The following is a 24242-nucleotide window of genomic DNA, read 5'->3' as shown; positions in this document are numbered from 1 at the left end:
ATAAAGTGTAAGACGTTAAAGTCTGAACACTGATTCCTGTGACACATCACCCATTAAGATGTGCCAAATAGAAAATTACCTTTTTATGCCTTCTGTTTCCTATTAGCTGGCCTATTTTCTTTCCATGTCATGATGCGGAGATGCCAGTGTTCGACTGAGGTGGACAAAGTCAAAAATCACATGACACCGGGTTATGATCCAACAGGTTTATTTGAAACCACAAGCTTTGGAGCCTTGCTGCTTCTTCAGGTAGCTAGTGAGAGAGAATACTTCGGACAGTAAATTTATAAGTATATGATCAAAGAGTCATACAACTGATGCAAATGTATTGAACAAACCTAGATGGCTGTTAAGTCTTTAATCAGTTAGAATGGAGATGTAGGTTTTGACTGATTAAAATGTAAATCCCAGAATTTCTTTCAAGTCAGTCAATGTGGCATTTTATAAATTCCTACTTTGGAAATAAACCAATCTGACTCCAGGTTAGGACATAGACAGACTCTAAACAAGGCCTCACACCTAAAATGCATTGTCTGACCTGATATGTAACCTCTTTTATACAGATAAAGTCTTAAGTTATCGCAGGGCTGTAACTTGAAATAAATTCTGGGATTTACATTATAATCAGTCAAAACCAGCATCTCCATTCTAATTAATTAAAGACTTAACAGCCAACTAGGTTTGTTCAATACATTTGCATCAGTTGTTTGACTCTTTGATCCATATACTTATAAATTCACTGTCCGATGTATTCTCTCTCACTAGCTACCTGAAGGAGCAAGGCTCCAAAAGTTTGTGTTTCAAATAAACCTGTTGGATCATAACCTGGTGTCATGTGATTTTTGACTCTTTCCACGTCAGAATGTTATTCCCTAAATCATGAGACCTTAAATTTCACAATAGCTTTTGACGTGACACCTTATTAAATGTCTTCTGGAAATCTAAGTATAATAGATTCACCAGTTTCCCTTTATCCATAGATTATTACTTTCTAAAAGAACTCTAATAAGTTGAGTTTACTTTCACAAAGCCATATTGATTCTGCCTGATTACTTTGAACTGCTTGAATTGTCCAGCTATAATGACTTTAATAATAGCTTCTTACATTTTTCTGTGATATATATTAGCAATTAGGCTGTAGTTCACTGCTTTCGGTCTCCATCCCTTTTCAAGGAGTTACATTTACTGTTATCAAATCTAATGGAAACTTGGAGGGAATTTGGTAAATTAAAACCAGCTCAACTATCTCACTGGCTATCTCTTTCAAGATCAGAATGAGGTCCATCAAAATCCATGGATTTGTTCAGTACTATTTCTCTATTGATTATAATTTTCTAGAGTTCCTCCCGTACTTCCGGTTGCTGATTTATAGCTATTTCTAGGATTAGAATCCCTACTGTGTGGAAACAAGCCCTTCAGCCCAACAAATCCACACCGACCCTCCAAAGAGAATCCCACTCAGACCCATTCTCCTACATTTATCCCTGACTCATGCACCTGACGTATACATCTCTGAACACTATGGGCAATTTGGGCAATTTGGCACATCTTTGGATTGTGGGAGGAAACCAGAGTACTCAGAGGAAACCCACACAGACACAGGGAAAATGTGCAAACTCCACACAGACAGAGACTAGAATCGAACCCAGGTCCCTGGTGCCGTGAGGCAGCAATGCTAACCACTCTGCCACCGTGCCACCCCTAAATGATGTTACATTTATCCTCTATATTGAATGCTGATGCAAAATACCCATTCAATTCAATTACCATCTCATCATTTTCCATTATTAATTTTCTAGACTTACTTCCTAAAGCAAAGGTCGTTTTGTTCAGTCCTTTTAAAATATCTAAAGAAATTCTAACTGTTTATATATTACTAACTAGTTTCTCCTGTGTTTTATGTTTCCTTCCTTATTAATCTTTTCATATTCTCTCCATCCTCTCACATACTACCCACCTTTTCCCAATTATACGCATTTCTTTAAGTTTGATACTATCTTCTGCTTTTTATGTTAACTGCAGATAATGGGTCCTGTCCTTGGAATTTTCTTTTCCTGTTGCAATATATCTTGTGTATCCTGAAATAACCCCTTGTTGCGCCTGCCACACAGTGTGTTTGAACTCTTATATATAGCAAAAGAACTGTGAGTTGATTCTTAATAACAGTAAAACAATAAGTTTCATTTATTTGATATAATTAGAACAAAAAATACACTATGAACTAACGATAAACACTACAAATCTATCTTATGTTTTAATTTTGATCATATACCACCACACTAGAACAGGCTCCATGTGGTGTTGTCTGGTCTTCCGATGGTTTCGGAGGTGTCTTTTCATTTGGTGGTTATTCTCGATTTACCGCTCTCGTGTTACCGCTCAAGTTACTGCTCCTGAGGGTGGTTTTGCAGCGATTCTTATACTCCAAAGTCTTCATGCCCTTTTGGGTGGGGCTTGAGTATCTTCCAATGGATCGATCAGGTTTGATCATCCTGATCAATCGGACCCAATCAAGTGTTGGCATGCTGATGGCAGGGTGGTCCTTAAATATCCATTACTGGAGGTGCTGAGTGCATGTAGCTTCCTCAAATAAGGGTCTGAGGTGCCTCAGTGTCTGGTACACACCTCGATGTTTGCGATTGTCCTGAGGGCGACATTCCATTGACCCATTCAAACCCAAATTCAGGTGTGTATTGTAGGGTTTGCAACTGACAGGTTTGTTTGCAAACTATCTGAGGGCAGCTACAGCCTACAGCATGTTGATTGACACAGTCAATCTGGCTTCATTTCCCAGCATACTTTAGTCAGATTCATCATAAATTTATCATTTTGAGTGGCCTGCCCGGTCACACACTTATACGGCTGCCACTGTGTTTCTATTGACTTATCCCTGGTCAGATCCAAGTGAATTTTCCTGCTACCGATTTCATTAAATTTAAAAATTAAGTTTCAGCTGCAGATCTGAGTTTTCAGAAAAATTGCTGGTGCTAGGAATTTCATTGTTAGATTATATGCCTGAATCCAGTCCATACTTTTGGACAGAAAAACTTCCTCTTGGCGCACTGAATGAACTCCAAGTAAAACTAATTTGGATAACTCCAACCTAATTTCTAGCTGGTATACCTCTCTTCATGGAAACCTTTCAGGAAAGTATATGTTAGGCATGCCCAACACTGCCATGTTGTTTCCTGCATGACAACAGGTTCTTCACTGTGCCACAGTCTAGGACATAAGTTGTGGGCATGATTTATGTTTAAGTATTAAATGCATTCTTAAATGTGCTTCACTTGCTGGCATTAGCCATTTGTTTCAGATTGAATGTTTTATTGATGACCATTATTGTTTTATTTACAAACATTACAACTGTCTATTCTTGATTACCCCACTTGTGTGCCAATTTCTCTAGTAGATAGCTTTCACAATGGAACAGCAAACACAAAGAAAAATAAACAGTCCATAGCAGGAGTTACTAAAACCTCAAAAAGCAAAGTTAAAAATTACACAACACCAGGTTATGGTTCAACATGTTTATTTGCAAGCACTAGTGTTCAAAGTGCTGCTTCTTCATCAGATGGTTGTGTAGTAGGATCATAAGACACAGAATTTATGGTAAAAAATTACAGTGATACAATAATACATTGAACAAACCTAAATTGTTAAGTCTTTCATCTTTTAGAATGGGTTTGCTCATTTCGGTTCTTTAATATGTAAATCTTAGAACTTCTTTTAAGTCATATTTTCAAGATAACTTAAGGTTTTATAACAAAAAGTGACATCTCAGCTCAGACAATGTGTGTGTCAGGTTAGAATCTGTCTGTATCCCAATCTTAAGTCAGACTGGTTCTATTTCCAAAGTGGAATTTACAAAGTATTACATGAATTGACTGCATGCATTGGCTTGCAGGTTCTGCATTTTTTGAGCAAAATAGAATGTATCTGCAAATATAATTCTGCAAATACAAATTCACCCTATAAACTTATATGTATGTGTGCATGCAGGAGAGAGAGAGAGAGACACACAGAGTGAGTGTGTGCATGTGAGTGGGTGCACGTGGGTGTGAGTGCATGTGAGAGAGAGTGTTTGCATGTGTACAAGTTTGATAAAGTGTATATATGAGTGTTTTGGGATATAAGCCTGTGAGAGGGTGCATGCATGAGTGTGAATGTTGGGGGTGTATATGTGTGCATATGAGAGAGAGCTTGTGTATGAGAGAGGGTCTGTGTGAGTGTGTATGTAAGAGTATGTTTGTGTGTGCAGCATACAACGCATTATCAATTAGGATGAGCACTTCGCCAAGAGAGCCCCTACACCTCCACTTCTTACCTTTAAACAACCACCCAACCTTAAACAGATTATTGTTTGCAGCAAACTGCCCAGCCTTCAGGACAATATTGACCACAACACTGTACAACCCTTTCATGGCAACTACTGCAAGACGTGTCAGTGTGTCAACATGGATACCACCATTACACTTGGGGACACTACCCACCATGTATGTGGCAGGTACTCATGTGACTCAGCCTACATTGTCTATCTCATGCTGCAGGCAAGGATGCCCCGAGGCATGGTACATTGGTGAGACCAAGCAGACACTACGACAATGGATAAATGGACACTGCACAACAATCGCCAGGCAGAGGGGTTCCCTCCCAGTCGGGCAACACATCAGCGCTCCGGGAGATCTGGCCTCGGACCTATGGGTGACCATCCTCCAAGGCAAACTTCGGGACAGGCAACAACGCAAGTGGCCAAGCAGAGGCTGGTGGCCAAGTTCGATACTCATGCGGATGGCCTCAACCAGGACTTTGGGTTCATGTCACACTACAGGTGACCCCACTGCACTATACACTCTCACATACTCACACATACCCTCTCTCATTCACAAGTTACAAGACAAATGCACACACATATACCCCCCACACACACCCACGCATGCACCCTCTCACAGGCTTATAACCCCACAATCACACACACTACCAAGCTTGAACACACGCAAACACACACTCCCTCACGTGCACTCATACTTTCGCACACACTCACACTGTGTGTGTGTCTCTCTCTCTCCTGCACGTACACACACGTATAGGTTTGTAGGGTGAATTTGTATTTGCAGAATTATATTTGTTGATACATTCTATTTTGCTCAAAAAATGCAGAACCTGCAAGCAGTCAATCCATGCAATATTTATAAATTCCACTTTTGAAATAGAACCAGTCTGACTCAAGATTGGAATACAGACAGACTCTAACCTCACACTTTTAAGGCATTGTCTGAGCTAGGATGTCACCTTTTCTTATAAAGCCTTAAGTTATCTTGAGAATATGGCTTAAAATAAGTTCTGGGATTTACATATTAAAGAACCGAAACCAGCAAACCCATTCTAAAAGATGAAAGACTTAACAATCTAGGTTTGTTCAATGTATCATTGTATCACTGTAATCTTTTGTAAAATTCTGTGTCTTATGGTCCTGCTTCACAACCAATTGATGAAGAAGCAGCGCTTCGAAAGAGAGTGCTTCCAAATAAACCTGTTGGACTATAACCTGGTGTTATGTGATTTTTAACTTTGTCCATTCCAGTCTAACACCGGCTTCTTAAGATCATCAAAAAGCAAAACCCTCAGCCACACTGGATACGAGATATGGCCACATGTTCTGCATCTTACTAATTTTCAAATTTTGCAAGATAAGCCTTGCTGTTAGCCTGTGTGGATGAAGAGGAGAAACTGTCACACTGGTCTAGTAGTGGACATGCTTGTGAAGACAGGAGCTACATAACACTTGTGGCAGGGCCCAGACTTATATAATTTTGATGTTACCTAATCTACCACTACCCAATATTGGACCTAGGTGTTGTATGGCAGCAGCACAGACAGAGACATTGCTCACACAGGAGGGGTTAAATCAAAGTTTAAATTTAAAAATATAGGTAAGTCAATGTTGTGTTATTGAAACATAGGAAAATGTGTTGGCATTTTAGCCCCTCAGCTGACCTACATCCTAGCTCCACTTGGTCCTCCTTGGTCCAATATTCCTTAGGACAGTACCTTTGGTGAATACAAAAATCAAATTAAATATTAAAATTAACAAATGTTTGAACATCATTTGCCATTTTAGAATTCAAAACTTCTAACATTCTTTGAATACATTTTTCTAATTTCACCAAAGGTCTGGGCTACATTTTTAGCTCATTCCTCCTCTTACCCAAATTGTGAAAAGTGTTTCTCCTAATCCACCTAACCTGTTCCTGTTAATATCTTGAAAACTTTGATCAAGTCTCCCTTCAATTTCCTAATGTCTAATTTGTTAATATTGTGTTCATATTTTTATACAAAGCAAAAGCAAGATTAGTATATAAGATTATATATATCATCTACAATTATTCACTAAGATAGTGGTTTTTGGGGTTCTGAGCGTGTCCCGGAGTTGTCAGAAGGTAAAATTAATGTTCCAGACATAACTACAAGCAACCAGGAAAAAAATAGATCCATTCCCAAATAAATATCGAATAATGGACCAGTTTAATCTTGTAATTTTGTTAATCCATTTATTCTTCAAGAACGTGCAGTCCAGCAAATATTTTAAATATCAAGGGGCTAATCACTTGCTTACAGCTATTTTGTTGATGTGCTGACTTTGCAACTGTAGTCAGTACTCTCATTTTGCATCCTGATGAACCCTCTTGAAACAAATCAATTTGTCAACACTAGATATGCAGTCATACAAAACTAGCTTATGAGAATATTGGCTTTCTAAAGCCATGAGAGAAGTAACTAACAATGCAAAATGCTGTCTTGTAGCTCTACCATTTTAATTTGCAAATTTAGTAATGGTGCTCAAACAAGTTAACATGAAAGTCTTGCAGAATATTAGAAGTGTCCTTGTCTCTAGCTCAGCGGTTTTAAATTAGATCAGATTCCCTACGGTATGGAAACAGGCCCTTCGGCCCAACAAGTCCACACCGACCCTCTGACGAGTAACCCACTCAGACCTATTACCCTACCATATATTTACCCGACTAATGCAACTAACACTATGGGCAATTTAGCGTGGCCAATTCACCTGACCTGCACATAGAACATAGAACGTAGAAGAATACAGCACAGTACAGGCTCTTCGGCCCTCGATGTTGCGCCGATCCAAGCCCACCTAACCTACACTAGCCCACTATCATCCATATGCCTATCCAATGCCCGTTTAAATGCCCATAATGAGGGAGAGTCCACCACTGCTACTGGCAGGGCATTCCATGAACTCACGACTCGCTGAGTAAAGAACCTACCCCTAACATCTGTCGTATACCTACCCCCCCTTAATTTAAAGCTATGCCCCCTCGTAATAGCTGACTCCATACGTGGAAAAAGATTCTCACTGTCGACCCTATCTAAACCCCTAATGATCTTGTACACCTCTATCAAGTCACCCCTAAACCTTCTTTTCTCCAGTGAAAACAACCCCAAGTGCCTCAGCCTTTCCTCATACGATCTTCCTACCATACCAGGCAACATCCTGGTAAACCTCCTCTGCACCCGTTCCAGTGCCTCCACATCCTTCCTATAGTATGGCGACCAAAACTGCACACAATACTCCAGATGCGGCCGCACCAGAGTCTTATACAACTGCAACATGACCTCAGTAATCCGGAACTCAATTCCTCTACCAATAAAAGCCAGTACGCCATATGCCTTCTTCACCGCACTATTTACCTGGGTGGCAACTTTCAAAGATCTGTGTACATGGACACCAAGATCCCTCTGCTCAGCCACACTACCAAGTATCCGACCATTAGCCCAGTACCCCATCTTTTTGTTACTCTTACCAAAGTGAATCACCTCACACTTAGCTATATTGAACTCCATTTGCCACCTTTCTGCCTAGTTCTGCAGCTTATCTATATCCCGCTGTAACCTGCCACATCCTTCCTCACTGTCTACAACTCCTCCGACTTTCGTATCATCCGCAAACTTGCTCACCCAACCTTCTAACCCCTCCTCCAGGTCATTTATAAAAATGACAAACAGCAATGGTCCCAAAACAGATCCTTGCGGAACACCGCTAGTGACGGCACTCCAAGATGAACCTTTGCCATCAACTACTACCCTCTGTCTTCTTCCAGCCAGCCAACTCCTAATCCAAACCTCCAACTCACCCTCAATGCCATACATCCGTATTTTTTGCAGTAGTCTACTTATCAAACGCCTTACTAAAATCCATATACACCACATCTACCGCTTTCCCCTCGTCCACCTCCTTAGTCACCTTCTCAAAGAATTCAATAAGGTTTGTGAGGCACGACCTGCCCTTCACAAAACCATGCTGACTATCCTTGATCACATTATTCCTATCCAGATGTTCATAAATCCTATCCCTTACAATTCTCTCTAAGATTTTGCCCACAACAGAAGTGAGACTCACCGGCCTATAGTTACTAGGGTTATCCCTACTCCCCTTATTGAACAAGGGAACCACATTTGCTAGCCTCCAATCTTCTGGCACTACTCCTGTAGACAACGAGGACATAAAAATCAAGACTAATGGCTCTGCAATCTCCTCCCTTGCTTCCCAGAGAATCCTAGGATAAATGCCATCAGGCCCAGGGGGCTTATCTATTTTCACCCTTTCCAGAATTTCCAACACCTCTTTTCTACATAACTCAAAGCCATCCATTCTACTTAATTGTGACTCAGTATTCACATCGACAACAATGTCCTGTTCCTGATTGAATACTGACGAAAAGTATTCATTCAGTGTCTCCCCAATCTCTTCAGCCTCCACACGCAACTTCCCACTACTATCCTTGACTGGACCTATTCCTACTCTAGTCATTCTTTTATTCCTGACATACCTATAGAAAGCCTTAGGGTTTTCCCTAATCCTACCAACTAAGGACCTTTCATGTCCCCTCCTTGCTGCTCTTAGCTCTCTCTTCAGGTCCTTCCTGGCTACCTTATAACTCTCAATCGCCCCAATTGAACCTTCACGCCTCATCTTTACATAGGCCGCCCTCTTCCATTTAACAAGGGATTCCAATTCCTTATTAAACCACGGCTCCCTCACACGACCCTTTCATCCCTGCCTGACGGGTACATACTTATCAAGGACACTCAATAGTTGCTCCTTGAACAAGCTCCACATATCAATTACGCCCTTGCCTTGAAGCTTACTTTTCCAAGCCACACATCCTAAGTCATGCCTCACCGCATCTTAATTTCCCTGCCCCCAGCTATAACTCTTGTCCTGTAGTGCACACTTATCCCTCTCCATCACGAGAGTAAAAGTCACCGAATTGTGGTCACTGTCCCCAAAGTGCTCACCTACCTCTAATTCTAACACCTGGCCTGGTTCATTACCCAGAACCAAATCCAGTATGGCCTCACCTCTTGTTGGCCTATCTACATATTGTGTCAGGAAACCCTCCTGCACACAATTGACAAACACTGACCCATCTAACGAACTTGAGCTATAGCTTTCCCAATCAATATCAGGAAAGTTAAAGTCCCCCATAACAACCACCCTATTACTTTCACTCTTCTCTTGAATCATCCTCGCAATCCTTTCTTCTACGTTTCTAGGACTATTAGGAGGCCTGTAAAAACTCCTAACAGGGTGAGCTCACCTTTCCTATTCCTAACCTCAGCCCAAACTACCTCAGATGGCGAGTCTTCATCCATCGTCCTTTCCACAGCTGTAATACTATCTTTGACAAGCAATGCCACACCTCCCCCTCTTTTACCCCCACCTCTGACCGTACTAAAACATTTAAACCCTGGGACCTGCAACAGCCAATCCGTAATAGCCACAACATCGAAGTCCCAGGTACCAACCCACGGCACATCTTTGGATTATGGGTGGAAAGGTTCAAGTCCCGCTTTAGGACTTGATGGTTACATAAAGTGCATTTGTAATAGTTACATGAGTCAGATTATGAAGTTGTAAATCCTGCCAATGTTGTGGTTCTGTTCGCCGAGCTGGGAATTTGTGTTGCAGACGTTTCGTCCCCTGTCTAGGTGACATCCTCAGTGCTTGGGAGCCTCCTGAGAAGCGCTTCTGTGTTCTTTCCTCTGGCATTTGTAGTGGTTTGAACCTGCCGCTTCCGGTTGTCAGTTAATAAACACATCGACTTGGACCCAATATACCAACCACTGCAACGGACAGCTGGAACTGACACCGGAAGCAGCAGATTCGAACCACTACAAATGCAGAAGGAAAGATCACAGAAGCGCTTCACAGGAGGCTCCCAAGCACTGAGGATATCACCCAGTGTGGGATATAAATGAATTAATGTTATTTCTGCAAGTATAAATTCTGATACAGAATGGGAATGAGAAAATACATATTCAGCAAAAAGAAAGCATGAGATGTGAATACAGAACAATGGTGGATATATGGGCAAACAGGAAAGCATCTGTTTCCCCCTTACACGGGGACACAGGAACAAACCCTAATCAAAGAGGTCAAAGTGGCCTCTGGATGGAAATAGATGCTGATAGAAGAAAAGATATGCCTAATCAATAATCTATAATAGACTGACGTCAAACACCCTTATGGGAGTCAGAGATAAGAGTTTGTCACGGACAAAACAGGATAAACAGAAGTTGTGGGATAATTCTTAAGGAAATGAGTGACGTAAGCGAAGCAGGGAACAAACAATGGAATAAGGAAAAATATGGGGATTCAAACTGTATAAATTTCGAGAGTTTGTTGGATTTGGTGTGCATTTTGTCATTACCTTACCTGGTAATGAGACAGGGCACCCACCTATAGGTGTATAAATAAATGGCGGATTCAGATATTTGTCTCGGACTGAAATTATTAAAGTGAGTGAGCTTTTGTTTCTCACAATTGGGGGCTCGTGTCCGGGATTTTCTTCCATCACCGGGGGGAGTGGCTGGCCTTGGACACTGGGAAGACGCGTCCCGTTCCCCATTGAGGAGCGGTCTCGTGTCCCGGTTTGGTCTGCTCCCTTGGGTGACTGATGTGAATCCTATAAGAGAGACATCTGAATCAGACAGTGATAGGAGCTCGATAGAAAATACGGTGACAAAAGGGGCCAGGCAACTCTGTGCACAGACCAAGGTAAGAAAATTGACTTTTAAGTATTGCCTTGGTGGCCGGGATTGAGTTTTAGTAGTTAATAAGGGACTAACGAAGGAACTCAATATGGCTTGCGCTTTGGGTAAGAAAAAAGCCTCCGGGGAAACAAAGTAAGGAAAAGACAATGGAAATGGAGGCGGGGTCCCTTACAACATTCCTCCGGAAAGTCCTTTGGGCAGGATGTTGTGGAAATTGGCAAAATAATACTTGTGCAAGGGAGAAAGATGATTAAATATTGTTGCTTTGTATGGACTAAGGACTCCATTCTTCGTCCCGCTGTCTTCTGGCCAAAGTACAGATCGGACGAAGACTGGGTTTGTGAATATCTGAGTTTATATGTCAATGTGCGAGAGAGAGAGAGAGAATGAAAAGAGCTGTACAGCTGGTAGGAAGTTTAACCCTTTGTGATTTGGTTTGAGTGAACATTTGTTTGTTGGTGATTGAATGTTTGTGTTTTATTCCCTGGAGCTTGAGTTCCAGGACTGTTTTGAATCTGATTTTTGTTATGGAAATTTAACATGATTTCTTTTAAGGTTAAGGATTCTATTGTGATTATGAAGAAAAAAAAAAGGAATGATAACTCCTGTTCTTTTTACAGATCATGACTGCCTTACTATCAGTTTCTAACTAATCTCTTTTATCTTTACATAAAAGCGATTTATGGAGGACAGTTGAAGTTTCAGTTCAACATTAGATTGTAGTAAAAGCAAAATTCTATGGTTAATATCTGTGACCTTGGATTCAGCCATTGTTCATGCATTAGAAGTTTTTTTTTTAAAAAAACTTGAGTAGACAAATTCTTTTAAGGCAAGTTCTGATTATTTTACGACTTATAGTATTGTAATTGAGCAATGATTGGTCAGGACTATTTAAGGAAACTAATTCTGGATCTAAATTAAAGGACTAAAACTGGGTAATTACAGTGAATTGCAAAATTGGGAACTGTATGCATTTTGCATTTTGACTATTAAATACTGAAGAAATGAACGTAAATATATATAAATATATTTATACGTGAGGAACAGGCTTTGAAGGTTAGTCAAGCATGAATTGATGAATTGGTGTTTGAAGTTATGGGGAGCTAGAAATATTGCAATATTTCTTTAAAAAAAAGAAAAAGGGGAAAAACGTAACGACTTATCCCCTTTGGGAGGTACCCATAGGGGACAAAGAGATTGGGTTTGTAAGTGCCCCCCTCACCAGTGGGGAGGTCAGAACATTTAAAAAGGAAATGGAGGTCCTGGTTGAGGATCCGGTGGGGTTGTCTGAACAAATTGTTCAATTTTTGGGGCCCAGTCTGTATACCTGGGCTGAATTAATGTCTATTTTGAATATATTATTTACTGGGGAGGAAAGGGGACTTGTACGAGGAACTGCCATTAAAATATGGGACAGGGAACACCCGATTGGAGATGGGGATGCTGGACAGGGAGAGATGAAGTTTCCCCTCAGAGACCCCCAGTGGGAAAACCAAAACCCGGAGCATAGAGAAGAAATGAGGGAATTGAAAGACCTGATTCTAAAAGGAATAAGGGAGGCAGTTCCGAAGTCACAGAATTTGATTAAAGCCTTTGAAATTAGAGACTCCCTCAGCTTTCTTGCAAAGATTAAGGGACTCAATGCGGAAATACTCTGGAATGAACCCTGAGGACCCAGTGGCACAGGGTCTTTTGAAAGTACATTTTGTGACAAGAGCATGGCCAGACATACAGAGAAAGATACAGAAGATAGAAGGATGGAGTGAAAAACCATTAGATGAATTGTTGAGAGAGGCACAGAAAGTGTTTGTAAAGAGGGAGAGGACAAGGGGGAACATTTGATAGAGGGTTTGAGCGACAGGGGCAGAGATGGAAGTCTCCACAGGCAGGATGCTATTATTGTGGAAAGATAGGGCATTTTAAGCGGGAGTGTCCTGATCTACGAAGGGAAGAAAAGGCAATTCCACTTATGAATTTTGTTGAAGAATAGGGGTGTCAGGGGTTCCTGCCCTCAGGGGCTCACCAGGAACCCTTGATAAACTTGATGGTGGGACCGTGTAGGGAGGAGGTAATCTCCCTAGTAGATACGGGGCAGCACGGTCATCGCTGAATTTTAAAACCAAAGAAAGTAGAAATGTTTACACGGTCAATTACTGTTTCGGGGGTGAAAGGGGAAGGATTTACTGTTCCACTATTTGAACCTATGATGATAGAAGGTCCTAAGGATAGGATCACAGGGGAACTGCTGTATATCCCTGATATAGGAAGTAACTTACTGGGGAGAGATTTAATTATCCTTTTAGGACTGGAGATTGGAATTCAGGAAGAAGAATTAGTTGTACAACTGGCAATGTTGACAGAGGATGCAGAGAGAGAGATAGACCCTATAGTATGGGCTAGAGAAGGGAATCGTGGAAAACTACAGATCCCTCCCCTTACAATAAATTTAAAACAGAAAGGGGACGTTGTCTGTGAACGACAATATCCTATTTCCATAGAAGGTAAACGGGGACTGCAGCCAGTAATTGAGGGACTGATTAGAGATGGTTTGTTGGAGCCATGTATGTCTCCTTATAATACCCCAATTCTACCAGTGTGGAAATCTGATGGAACTTATCGATTAGTGCAGGATTTGAGAACATTAAATCGAATAGTACAGATCAGGCACCCAGTGGTGCCAAACCCCTACACGTTATTAAGTAAGATCCCTCATGATTACAGATGGTTTAGTGTGATAGATTTAAAGGATGCCTTTTGGGCTTGTCCCTTGGCGGAGGAAAGATTTGGGACTATCCCCCTATGAAATCTTATTTGAATTACCTTATCTGGGAACACAGGGAGAATTGCCAATTCCCGAAACTAAAGATTTGTTTTTAAACAAGTATATACTGGGCTTGTCCTCCTCTTTATCTTTCCTCAGAAAACAGGGTCTATTGGCACAGACTCCGCCCCTTGAATTTGCTGTTCATCCCATCCGGCCAGGAGATTGGGTCTTAATAAAATCATGGACAGAGACTAAGCTGCAGCCAGACTGGGAAGGGCCGTACCAGGCTCTTTTGACTACCGAAACGGCAATAAGGACGGTGGAGAAAGGCTGGACTCACTACATTCGGATCAAAGGGCCAGTGGACCCTCCAGTTGAGGAAGAAGTCTGGACAGCCGAATCAACACAAGACCCGCTGAAACTCAGACTAAAGAGACTTTGAGTAATTGACTATACAGTGGCGATGCGGGCGCGGGATTATTTCTGTAAGATTGTATATTAAGCCTTTTTGTGTTTTAGCATAATGATCAGGATACTGGGAATGCTTAGAGTTATGATGCTAGCCCTCTTGGTATTAGGATTTTGTCACATATCATTTTCATATGTATTATTAATGGTTCCTGAGTCTGATAATCCACAAGTAATAGACACTGATATATGTAGCTTAGTAAATTGTGGGAATGTAGCTAATCAGAGACAATACCGCAACTCAGAGATACATCTTAAGTCCTATGGGGATGGCCTCGGGGATGGTACCTGGTATAATGGTTTTGTCACAATACACCGGGCCCCCTTCCGACCAGCACGCGATTGTCCCAATAAAAAGTGTAACCCCATATATTTAACGATAAGAAAAACCACATGGCACGGAGCGGTTTTGGGAGGTGGCACTTATGAGGTACAATTAAATGAAACATTTGGGATTGAAATGAAAGCAAATAGGAAGGAGTTTGTGGGCTGTTGTTTTTGAATTAGCATAGGACAGGGAAAAATGGGTAGAATTACTGGGTAATGAGATACAACCTTTCACTCCTCCCAATGATCCTACAGTAGTAAAAATTATAGAGGTAAAGGATTTGAAACAGACCATCGAGATAGAGACTGGGTACGGGGATACAAATGCCTGGGTTGAATGAGTAAAGTATACTGTAAAAAGTCTGAACAAAAGCAATTGCTATGCATGTGCCTCCGGTAGGCCAGTGGCCCAGGTGGTTCCCTTTCCGCTCGGGTGGAAGCGAGACAGGAAGGGCATGAAATGTATGATAGCCCTGTATCAGGATGAGACTGCATGGAATGATAGGAATTGTACCTCCCTATCTCTGATGTTCCCTCCCTTGGAGGAGAAAGATGCAAAAGTTCCCCCCACATTTTCCGCTGCAGTTGGAAATCACACGTCATGTGTGCACAGGCGAGGTACGAGTCGGTCGAGACATTTGGGGGAGCTGAAATTATGTACAGAGATTAAGAATGTTACCGAAACGAAGAAGGGAGGGAACTACTCAGCATTAAAGGTTCCCCGAGCGGATCTGTGGTGGTACTGTGGAGGAAAAATATTGAGACCCACCCTCCCTCTGGATTGGAGAGGGATATGCGCAATTGTACAATTGGCAATTCCATTTACCCTGGCATTTGAGAAGGAAAAGATAGTAGGGAAAAAGGGAAGGGGTAAGAGATTACTGTTAGATAATTCTTTTGATGACAGGATTTATCTTGATTCGGTAGGAGTCCCTAGGGGAGTACCTGAATTCAAAGCTCGTAACCAGATTGCAGCAGGCTTTGAGTCAGCTCTCTTTTGGTGGGCAACAATTAATAAAAATGTAGACTGGATAAATTACATTTTTTATAATCAACAGCGATTTATAAAATTATACAAGAGAGGCGGTTAAAGGAATATCAGAACAGCTTGATGCGACAAGTTGGATGGCATGGGAAAACAGAATAGCCCTTGATATGATTTTAGCAGAGAAAGGGGGTGGTGGTTTTTATCCTTACTTCCCTGATAGTAGTAGTCGGGGTATTGGTGGTCATTGGCTGTTGTGTCACACCCTGTATACGAGGGCTCACCCAGAGGCTGATTGAAACAGCCTTGATGAAAAGAATGCCCCTGAGGGGACATTTGACAGAGGAACTTTATCAACTAAATAATAAGGAGATGAGTGAGACTAAGATGGATGAAATCTCTGAAATGATGCTTGCGAATTTTGGGAACAATGTTAAAAAAAAAAGAGACAAAAATGCAGAAGATAACAGATAGTAATGAAAAGGAAAAGGGGAAATTGTGGGATATAAATGAATTAATGTTATTTCTGCAAGTATAAATTCTGATACAGAATGGGAATGAGAAAATACATATTCAGCAAAAAGAAAGCATGAGACGTGAATACAGAACAATGGTGGATATATGGGCAAACAGGAAAGCATCTGTTTCCCCCTTACACGGGGACACAGGAACAAACCCTAATCAAAGAGGTCAAAGTGGCCTCTGGATGGAAATAGATGCTGATAGAAGAAAAGATATGCCTAATCAATAATCTATAATAGACTGACGTCAAACACCCTTATGGGAGTCAGAGATAAGAGTTTGTCACGGACAAAACAGGATAAACAGAAGTTGTGGGATAATTCTTAAGGAAATGAGTGACGTAAGCGAAGCAGGGAACAAACAATGGAATAAGGAAAAATATGGGGATTCAAACTGTATAAATTTCGAGAGTTTGTTGGATTTGGTGTGCATTTTGTCATTACCTTACCTGGTAATGAGACAGGGCACCCACCTATAGGTGTATAAATAAATGGCGGATTCAGATATTTGTCTCGGACTGAAATTATTAAAGTGAGTGAGCTTTTGTTTCTCACACCCAGCCAGGGGACGAAACGTCTACAACACAAATTCCCAGCTCGGCGAACAGAACCACAACAACGAGCACCCGAGCTACGAGTTCTCACAAACTTTGAACATCCTGCCAGTACTTAGTAGGAGTGGGGATTGTCTCCTGGTCAGCTACTTCATCATGTGGGGTCCATCAAGCTATATCTCTGACTCCCTATTGCTGGAAGTGGGCAATATGCATTTATTTTGGTTGTCTTATTCACTACCAGGTATGGTGAGGGAACTGCAGAAGAGAAATGCAGAGCTCTACATAAATGCCAAGCTCAGTTGGTGGATCAAGAACAAACGACTCTGGGGCAATTACTGAAAGTCCCTGGAACAAACAGTCTCCTACCACTTTAACCAGTTGTGGTTTCCACCCACAGAAGAACCATTGATTTCCACCCCATACTCAGAATTATTAATCTCTCTACCATTATCCAGAAGTTAAAATTGCCAACTTTTGAGAGTGACCTGTGCCCAACAGTGCCTGTTGCAAAACCCCAAAGCTGCAGGGAAGGTGGATGTAGGAGTTGGGCATGACCTCATATGTGAATAGAAAAATCGCAGCCTGGACTCCCTGCCATGAGGAATCACAGGACAGATTCCCGGCCTGGGTGAAGCGCAGCGTGGACTCCCTGTTTTGGAAAGACTATAATGCTGAACCCTCAATTTTCTAATTTGTCCCTAAGATTTTGTACTTCGATGTCTTTGTGCCTAAGAATGCACCGAAAATGGCGAATGTGTACATGTGACAATAAAGTAATTCCGAACAAAAAAGGGCGGTTTCTGCCTGCGCACTGGGCCGCGTTGCTATGGTAATGAGGCTGCACTTACAGTTAGGGCGTGCACCTCCGGCTTTTCTATCAACGTTGACAGTTTAGCGAAAAACTGCGGCACTGGCACTTTGCGCGGGTTAGCCTCAGGTTTACTCTCGCTGGATGACATTTCTCTTCCCCAGACCGCCGTGGCGTTTTCACACAATAACGGGAGAGCGGTGAAGCGTGTCCGTTTGGTGTCGGTTAGAGCGGATACAAAGTTCTGGAGCTTTGGGCTCGAGCTGCCACTTGCGAGATCCGACAGTAATGTCAATACAGGGAGACACTACAACAGTGTTTCTCATTTCAAATTTCAGCAGAAGGTTCTTTATAGTTTTATTCATATAACAACAAGAGGTGAGGCCATACTGGATTTGGTTCTGGGTAACAAACCAGGCCAGGTGTTAGAATTGGAGGTAGGTGAGCACTTTGGGGACAGTGACCACAATTCGGTGACTTTTACTCTAGTGATGGAGAGGGATAAGTGTGCACTGTAGGGCAAGAGTTATAGCTGGGGGCAGGGAAATTATGATGCGGTGAGGCACGACCTAGGATGCGTGGCTTGGAAAAGTAGGCTTCAAGGCATGGGCACAATTGATATGTGGAGCTTGTTCAAGGAGCAACTATTGAGTGTCCTTGATAAGTATGTACCTGTCAGGCAGGGAGGAAAGGGTCGTGTGAGGGAGCTGTGGTTTAATAAGGAATTGGAATTCCTTGTTAAATGGAAGAGGGCGGCCTATGTAAAGATGAGGCGTGAAGATTCAATTGGGGCGATTGAGAGTTATAAGGTAGCCAGGAAGGATCTGAAGACAGAGCTAAGAGCAGCAAGGAGGGGACATGACAAGTCCTTAGTTGGTAGGATTAGGGAAAACCCTAAGGCTTTCTATAGGTATGTCAGGAATAAAAGAATGACTAGAGTAGGAATAGGTCCAGTCAAGGATAGTAGTGGGAAGTTGCGTGTGGAGGCTGAAGAGATTGGGGAGACACTGAATGAATACTTTTCGTCAGTATTCACTCAGGAACAGGACATTATGCTGATGTGAATATTGAGTCACAATTAATTAGAATGGACGGCTTTGAGGTATGTAGGGAAGAGGTGTTGGAAATTCTGGAAAGGGTGAAAATAGATTAGTCCCCTGGGCCTGATGGCATTTATCCTAGGATTCTCTGGGAAGCAAGGGAGGAGATTGCAGAGCCATTGGCCTTGATTTTTATGTCCTTGTTGTCTACAGGAATAGTGCCAGTAGACTGGAGGCTAGCAAGTGTGGTTCCCTTGTTCAAGAAGGGGAGTAGGGATAACCCTAGTAACTATAGGCCGGTGAGTCTCACTTCTGTTGTGGGCAAAGTCTTAGAGAGAATTGTAAGGGATAGGATTTATGAACATCTGGATAGGAATAATGTGATCAAGGATAGTCAGCATGGTTTTGTGAAGGGCAGGTCGTGCCTCACAAACCTTATTGAATTCTTTGAGAAGGTGACTAAGGAGGTAGACAAGGGTAAAGCGGTAGATGTGGTGTATATGGATTTTAGTAAGGCGTTTGATAAGGTTCCCCATGGTAGGCTACTGCAAAAAATACGGAGGTATGGCATTGAGGGTGAGTTGAAAGTTTGGATTAGGAATTGACTGGCTGGAAGAAGACAGAGGGTAGTAGTCGATGGTAAAGGTTCATCTTGGAGTGCAGGTACTAGTGGTGTTCCGCAAGGATCTGTTTTGGGACCATTGCTGTTTGTCATTTTTATAAATGACCTGGAGGAGGGGCTGGATGGTTGGGTGAGCAAGTTTGCGGATGATACGAAAGTCGGAGGAGTTGTTGACAGTGAGGAAGGATGTGCCAGGTTACAGCAGGATATAGATAAGTTGCAGAGCTGGGCAGAAAGGTGGCAAATGGAGTTCAATGTAGCTAAGTGTGAGGTGATTCACTTTGGTAAGAGTAACAAAAAGACGGGGTACTGGGCTAATGGTCGGATACTTGGTAGTGTGGATGAGCAGAGGGATCTTGGTGTTCATGTACACAGATCTTTGAAAGTTGCCACTCAGGTAAATAGTGCGGCGAAGAAGGCATATGGCGTACTGGCTTTTATTGGTAGAGGAATTGTGTTCCGGAGTACTGAGGTCATGTTGCAGTTGTATAAGACTCTGGTGTGGCCGCATCTGGAGTATTGTGTGCAGTTTTGGTCGCCATACTATAGGAAGAATGTGGAGGCACTGGAACGGGTGCAGAGGAGGTTTATCAGGATATTGCCTGGTATGGTAGGAAGATCGTATGAGGAAAGGCTGAGGCACTTGGGGCTGTTTTCATTGGAGAAAAGAAGGTTTAGGGGTGACTTGATAGAGGTGCACAAGATGATTAGGGGTTTAGATAGGGTTGACCATGAGAACATTTTTCCACGTATGGAGTCAGCTATTATGAGGGGGCATAGCTTTAAACTAAGGTGGGGTAGGTATAGGACAGATGTTAGGGGTAGATTCTTTACTCAGCGAGTCGTGAGTTCATGGAATGCCCTGCCAGTAGCAGTGGTGGACTCTCCCTCTTTATGGGCATTTAAACGGGCATTGGATGTAGTAGTGTACTAGTGTACTAGTGTAGGTTAGGTGGGCTTGGATTGGCGCAACATCGAGGGCCAAAGGGCCTGTACTGCGCTGTATTTTTCTATGTTCTATATATATATTTTAAAACAGTTCAAAATACTTTAAATTTTTGCAATTACGATTTTTTTTTTAAAAACTTCCCTTGAGTTCAATATGGTTTAAATTTTGTAAAAGAGAACTTAATTCATAAAATGAGAATTCCCTTATGTTTCATAGGTAAAAACACTGGTCTTCATATTTCAAAGGCATATCCAAGCACTCTTAAGTAGATTCAAAGAAAATTTACAGGGCTGATGTCAGTTATTCCTGTCGGCGAACAGTAAGACATCCTTCGAGGAAAAAAATAGGTTTTCCCCAAAGTTTGGCACCAATTTACAACAGCTGTTCACTTCCTTCCCTCCCCCTGTAACAGGTCTTTTCCATCGCTGTTCTCACAGAGTCATGACAACTTTAAAGCCCCGAAATGGGGTCACAGGGCGAAAAAAAGTTTGGAAAGCACGTGGCGACTAGAGACAATACTTTGAAACGGTGAAGTGGGTTGAAAAGGGAATAAAATAATATTTTGATGTGGAAGGGAATTAAAAAGTAGTCATATATTAGATAATCTTCAGTAAGGAACTCAAGGGAAACTTAGTGATCCATAAAGTGGTTAATTTAGAACTAGCTACCAACATCAATAATTTATTTTTATAGTGCCCCCTATAAACTGGTTATACCACAGAAGGAGATCATTCAGCACATCAAGCCTTGCCAGTTTTCTGTAAAATAATTCTAATCTCACTCCTCTGCCCTTTCCCCATTTATGAGCATTGTTTACCTTTCAGGTGTTATCCATTTCTCTTTTGAAAGGTGCAATCGAATCTTCCTTTGATATCCTTTTAGACATTGCATTCCAAATCCTCACCACTCACTGCAGAAAACTGTTTATCCTTGTGATGTTTTAAATTCATTTGCCTCTGATTCCAGCAATGGCAACAGTTTCTTTCTGTCTACTTTGGCTGGCCCATGATTTTGAAAACCTCTCAATCTCCCAAAATATATTGCTCCACACTTCTCTGCCTTCATCTTCCACGGATCCACCCTTTCCCCCATCCTTTGTCCATTACCATCCTCCTCACATTTAACTTATGAGTTTTGTGTCACTCCATATTCATTGTTTTCTTGTACTCCTTCTGTGACAGGGAGGTTTCAGTTCTCTGGGATCTGAAAGTATCCTTCACAGCAAAGGATTATTATAAAATCAAATAAAATTCTGTGCCACGAAAAAAAAATCTGGATTTTATGGAAAAGGAACTTATCTCACCCCAGAGGAAATGTCAGCCCCAAACGGACCGACGCCAAACAACCCTGTACAGCAATAATGTACCAGGGCAGTATAATAACAAGCTGAAGGTTGGACCTCTGCTTCTCAGTGGACAGAAAGTCACATTTTCAAGAGCTGCTGGCCAGTTCGATGGGCTAAAATCTCCAGCTTTCCCAGCAATGTTAGAACTCAATAGTAGCTCACTGCTGAAGCTGCAAGGACAATAGTGCCAACCAGGATGAGCTAAATCCCTCGCTTTTAGGATGCAAAGGGATCAGGTACCGTAGTGGGAAACGAGGATGGTTTTGAAGGCTAGATGGAGAGAAACAAATGGTATTGATGATATCTTGGGTTACCAAGCCCACTATTAAATTCAGGTTTAATTTCTCAGTGACCCATTTAATAATAATCTTCTTATTAAATAAAAACCTGTCTTGCACTCCATCCAAAATTTTTTCTTATAATGCAGAACTACTGTTTTCAATCCTAATTTTCATGCAAAGTTTGTTGGTTGTAAAATTAAAGTTTGAGATTTATTTTCAGTGTTATTGACTTAAGTACTTCACATTTTACTTTTCCTTTATGTGTATACAATTAGACAGTATTCTGATGGTGCTATGAAATCAAAATAGAGATTGATGGATTTTCATTATGCAAAGATACTGAACCAAGTGGGACAAAGTACATTGAGTCAAGAACATTAGCCATAAACTAATTGAATGACAAGAGAGTTAAATACCCTACTTCCTAATGTTGCTACATTCCAACATTGCTACCTGACAGCAATGATATAGGACCAAGAAACTTCATGTTTATAATGTTCTGATATGGGTACAGGATTGAAAGATTGGTCATATACTTGGAGATGTGAGAGATGCTCAGGAAGTGGGGAAAAAAGTAGGCTGTAAAATAGCTCCTTCATAAATCAGCAGTCACTGAGGAGTTGTCTGTGAATGTGATGCTGACATTTTCCTCTATGGGCACCTAGCTCCACAGCAGCTATAGCTACCATGTCTGTGTATCCTTTTAAACACAGAGGTGTGCAGGGCTTGGCAAGCTGCACCTGTCCAAAATGCACAAGATGGACTATATTGAATAGCCTCATGATCTGTCATGATGACCATTGTGATACAGGCATGTATATTCATTATGACAATGCGCTTTGTGATATTTGTTTGTAGGGGTTGGTTATCTCAGTTGGCTGGATGGCTAGTTTGTGATACTGATTTATGACAACAGTAGGTGTTCAATTCTTGCACCACTTGTGGAGAAAAAATGCACCATGAAAAACTCTCTTTCTCAACTTCTCCCCTCACTTGACGCTCAGGTTAAACCACCGCCAGTTATCTCTCTTTAAAGAGAGAGCTGCCCTATGATGCAGTAGTACTATGATAGTACTTTACCTTTTATTATGTATGCAACTCTGATAGAGGCCACTATCTTTGGCAGTCACAGGATATCAGTTGACATTTTCTTTTCACATTCAGAACATATATTGACAAAAAATATTTCCTTGTGAGTTTGGATGACCGAAGTATAACAGATTAATGCATTGTGGAAATTTCCATCAAATCTGGTGTTAAATTAGAGGATTCTTTGCATGCTGTGACAAAAATCTCCATCACTGGTTCTATTTTTATAGGTTTAGGTGTGGAAGCTCACAAAGCAACGTGGGTACCATTTGTTTCCTGTTTGAAAAACCACTCTCCCCATAAAAGCCTCCAACTCCTATAACACACGTCTTTAATGGTACACTCATCCACTCCTCAGACGAATCACTGAAATCTGTTTATTTCAATTAACAGAATTAGTTCCGGTTATTCAAATTTATTTCTTTACAATTTAGCCAGAAATAGGTATGACCTGAAAGTTCTCTGCCTTTTTACAATATTGGTTGTTTAATTGACTGATCTGAATCATTGCATGGGTGCTTGAAACTATCCGACTTAGATATATGTGTACAAATCCAGTAATCCATACCAGAAATGTTGAGAGGTCCCTAGCTAGCAAATGCGACAAAGTAAATAGGTTCCTTTTCCAAATTTGTGCAATAAGCTTTGCTGCTGATCACATTTAAAACCTATGTATGTTGCCATTTTTTAATTTGGCATATTGAGATTCATCTCATTATTTGTACACCTGATTAAAAACCTATGTTACTACTACTTTATAACTTGAACTTGTATGGTACTTATAATGTGAACATCTGAGTGTCAATGCTTTGAGGCACTCAGGTACCACTGTCTGAAATTCTCTCCCTAAATCCACTTGTAAGTTTTTCCAGACCCTCTCCTCCTTCAAGAACTTGTACATCAGTTATTGTAATGCTTTCAACTGGAGGAAACCCCACATATGCACATTCTGCTCCATACATTTCCCCACCAATTCCACCTCTCACATATAATTTATTTGTTTTATAAGGTACCACGGTTAGCTAAGCAATGCCCCTAGACAGGAGCTGCATTGATTGCCTCCTCTTTTTCTCCAGTTCGCTTCCTCCTGTTCCTTCTTCTTCATACTGTATATCTGGGATCAGGGTTATGCACTCATGGTGGCAAGATTGTGGAGGATACAACAGACCACGATGGTTTGTGGCAGTATTCTGGAACATAGTGCAAGGCTCCAGAGTGGCCCAGCAAGTGGAAGTGTTGCTTGAACAACCCAAAGGTGTGCAGGATGGTAGTGGCTCTCATGTACACTGAGTATGCATGTATTACACATCAAAGAAGTGCCAGATAGTCAGTGGATAACCCTTGTTGCCATTTAGACTCAAATGCTGATAGTACAGCAGACTGACACAAATCATCATGATTGGCAGAACCAGG

The 24242-nt window shown here is 41.5% G+C and overlaps 1 long non-coding RNA gene across 1 annotated transcript; it reads left to right on the top strand.

The window, feature by feature from the left end:
• Nucleotides 1-10367: 10367 nt before the first annotated feature.
• On the top strand, nucleotides 10368-16643 carry LOC148147346 (uncharacterized). The gene is made up of 2 exons (XR_015759969.1): nucleotides 10368-11077; nucleotides 13994-16643. It is a non-coding gene; the product is annotated as an uncharacterized LOC148147346 (long non-coding RNA).
• Nucleotides 16644-24242: the final 7599 nt, after the last annotated feature.

The sequence above is a fragment of the Chiloscyllium plagiosum genome, unplaced genomic scaffold (assembly GCF_037043375.1).
Source record: "Chiloscyllium plagiosum isolate Xiang-an unplaced genomic scaffold, Cpla_swu_hap1 HiC_scaffold_17, whole genome shotgun sequence".
NCBI lineage: Eukaryota > Metazoa > Chordata > Chondrichthyes > Orectolobiformes > Hemiscylliidae > Chiloscyllium > Chiloscyllium plagiosum.
Note: the sequence above shows the minus strand (reverse complement) of the source record. Positions and strands in the feature narration are given on the sequence as shown.